We start from the raw sequence: 3734 nt of genomic DNA, 5'->3' as shown, positions 1-3734 counted from the left end.
TGAAAGGCCTGTAGGAGCCCTTCCGGATGTCTTCTGTGCCCTTTGCCGTGCTCCCACCACCCTGCACTCCTCACTGTAGCACAGCAGGGCCTTCCTGTTCATCATGCTCTTCCCCTGCCTGGGCCCTGAGCAGCTGTGTCTATGAGGTACTCTAGTGAATGGTGCTTAGAGCCCAGATGTGAGAGTGCTTGCTGCCTAGTCCTGGCATGGCAAGGTTTCTACGTCCTCTCACAGGACAAAGTAGGACATTCAGGTCTATACACACACTTATGTCTACCCACTTTTATATGTACACCTACGGGTATGAGTTCATATTGTTACATGCAGTTCAAATCCAATATTCTACCATTATCCATCCTTTTACTTTTTCTAGTTTCCATCTCCAAGAATGTTAAGCTGGGCTCTTATTGTTTCCAGTGTCTTTACTTCCTTAGTCCTCTTTCCTTAACCAGTGTCCCAACCCTGCTTAGCTCAGCTGCCTTTTCCACACAAGGCCATACTCTACGAGGTCACAGCCATATATCGAACTGCCTGCCTGTCTTGACCTTGAGTTCTTAAGGCAACAGTAGTCTTCCCAGTGTTTTGGGGTTTGTTTCTAAAGATGTTTTGAACTAAAATGTTGATATAGCTGCATATTCATATGCTGTTGTCAGAAGTAATATATAATAGTAATACAGAGGAACAGTATGTGGGTATTTATATATCCTGTCAGGCTTCGACATTGGTAGAGTCAAAATTCAGAAAGTTTCATTGGCTGGAAGGGAAGTGTTGCTGCTTTCTTTTTATGGCCACTTCTACACATAACTATGGACACTGGCAATGGCTAATGATCCCCATTTCTGTAGTTTTATCATTTCAGAAATTTTGTCTAAATTAAATCATACAGTATATAGCCAGTTATGAGTGGCTTTCTTTCATTCCAGGAAATGCCCTGAGTCTTAGCAGGTTGTTGAGTATGTGTGCTGCTTTTTGCATCGGAGACTAACAGCAGTGTGCTTATCAATCCACTGACAGAAGGTTATCTCTGTTGTTTTCAGTGTGGTGCAATTTGAGGCTGTTGGAAATTAAACTACTCTGATCATTTGTGTGCAAATTTTTGTGTGAAAATAAGTTTTGTTTATTTTTTTACTTTAGAATAAATGCTCAAGAATATACTTCCTAGGTGATATATGAGAGTTGTACATTTAATATTTTATGAAACTATCAACAGGTTATTCTGATAGTATCATTTTCCATTCTTACCAGCAGCATATGAATTACCAGGTTCTGTGCTTCTTCACTAGCATTAGTTTTATCATATTAGTCATTCTAGCAGGCCTATAGTGAAGTCTCTGTGATTTCAATTTGCCTTTTTTCTAATGGCTAACAATAACTGTTCCTTAAGTGCATATTAATCACCTGCATATTCTCTTATCTGTCTCCATGTTTTATCACTATGTGGAATTTTTTTTAAGTTACTGAGTATTAATAGTTCTTTATACAGGCTACATATTAGTTCTTTCTCTGACATTCTTTTCGCTAATATATTCTACTAGTGTACCTTTCCTTTCATTCTTCACATGATCTTTTTCTAAGAAAAGCTTTTTAAGTTTCATGAAGTCTAGTCTTCTTTCTATGGGTTTACTTTTTATGTCAAGTCTAAAGTACCCTGCCTATCCTAGTGTCCTAAAGCTGGTTGAAGTTTTGTAGGTTTTTGTGTTGTTTCCTTTATCTGTGTCTGTTCCTGTAACAACCACTGTCTTCTGATTGCAGTAGAATGAATATTTGCCCTTCTCTTTCCTTTTCAAAATTATTTCAGATAGGACATGTGACTTTACATACAAATTTTGTAATAAACTTATTTATAACAACTGAAAATCTTTCTGGGATTTTGATAAGAATTGGACTTTATAGTGTTGGCCAGATAGCTCAGCTGAGTAAGGTATCTGCTGTCTGTGCCATCTCTTGGGGATAGAGACTGGTTTTCAGCCCCATTGCCCCCAGGGGGTGGGCAAGACAGTGACTGAGACTGAGCATGAAAGACCATACCTGTAATCCCAGCAATTGGGAAGCTGAAAACAGGAGGAATCACTACCAGTCTGAACTGTGTAGTGAGACCCTGTAGACCCTGTACTAAATACAAAAAAGAAAAAAAAAATAAACCCATTAATTGATTTAATAAGATTGATGTTTTTACAATGTTGACACTCCCAATCCATGATGATAATGTTTTTCTGTTTATTTAGAGGATTTTTGGGGGGGATTTTGATTTTTTAATTACTTTTGAATATGCATCTCTGTTTTGAAAGGAAAGAAACAGAATCAACTTAAGGCAACAGAGGCTTCTGAAGAGCTAGGCCAAAACTTGCAAGCTTTAACAAGGGGATACTGGAGTCCCTGGTGCTAGCAACAGGGTCAAAAACCCTAAACAGTTTATCCACATTTTCCTTGAGGAAACAGCATGTGGAACAGCTTGATTCACCAGATAATTTGCTGGCAGCCATAAGGGAAAAGTAGATCAGAGCTGGGCAAAGACTGGTTGTCAAAGAAAATGTTTGTATTTTGAAAATTCACTCTATGGTACAAAAATGTCCTGGTTGCTGTCAATAACAAAGCAAGTAAAAATATTACAGAAGGACCCACACTGATGTTTGGTTTTAGCCAGGTTTCCCATAGAGCAGAAAGGTACATATAGACAGAAGGGGGATGGTTCTGAAATAATTAAAAATAATTACTTACTAAGATCATTAGACATACTGCATTTCCATTTGCTATAGACACACTGATAGTGAAGAGAAGACAGTTTAAGAGAGGGTAATTGTACTACTGCTTTCCACTACACAGTCACATCCTGCTTTCTAAGACATTAAACAATGCTGTTCTTCCATGTCCATGCTCATGTGGAAAATCTTGTTAAGGTTTTGCCAGGTCCAGGAGATGAATACAAGAACGTACCCTAATTTGTGAATTGTAAGCTCAGTAAACAATTTTGGGATGTACCCATAAAATCTGGCCACTGATTTGTTAAACATCTACTGATCGTAAAATTCCTCAGCTCCTAGCTATGGTGTCTACTTAGTATTATAAAAGCTGGGTGTAGCTCCACCGGGACTCTTCTTGAGGCTGAGGTGCTAGTCATCAAAATCTGGAATGGCATCATAGGAGTCACCCTGGTAGCCTTTGGATGCCTAGTAGGCAGTGTGCAGGTGATAAAATCCTGGCAGGCACACCAGAGTGCCAATGATGAGGACAGGAACAGCCCAGTCTGAGCCCCTTTGCTGATGAAGCCAGAAAACAGGAGGGATCCTAAGATAAAAAGAAAGACAACAATCAAAAACAGCACGGTGGCAAGTGCGATGGCCTTGTAGGGGATCTTAGCAAGACTTTTCTTAAACTGAAGGACAATGTAGCCATCGTCTGTCTGGAGAGCTTTGAGTATTTTACTTTACTACTAGGGATTCCAGTAGCCATGTTGGTTCAGGAGAGCATCATAACACTCTGACGCAGCTAGTCTCTCTGACTCACCTGAAATCCTGAAAATAGTGCCATTTTCCAGACTGTATAGTTTTCTAAGCAAGTCAGATAACTACAGGTATAGTTCAGTGGTACTGCACCAGCTTAGCTTTAAACTCAAGCTCCTTGGTTCTATTATTCCGATAGTCTTCAGACATCACCACCGAGAGAAGTATGAACCAACTTGAAGTCAGGTGTAAAATACAACCGGTTCTGGGGAGAGAGCACAAGTGTGCATTGGC

At 39.6% G+C, this 3734-nt stretch overlaps 1 pseudogene; it reads right to left on the bottom strand.

Annotated features, from left to right (window-relative positions):
* Positions 1 to 3110: 3110 nt before the first annotated feature.
* Positions 3111 to 3471, bottom strand: LOC101564051 (annotated as a pseudogene).
* Positions 3472 to 3734: the final 263 nt, after the last annotated feature.

Source organism: Octodon degus, unplaced genomic scaffold, assembly GCF_000260255.1.
Source record: "Octodon degus isolate 3935 unplaced genomic scaffold, OctDeg1.0 scaffold00346, whole genome shotgun sequence".
NCBI lineage: Eukaryota > Metazoa > Chordata > Mammalia > Rodentia > Octodontidae > Octodon > Octodon degus.
This window is presented reverse-complemented; position numbering and strand designations above follow the sequence as displayed.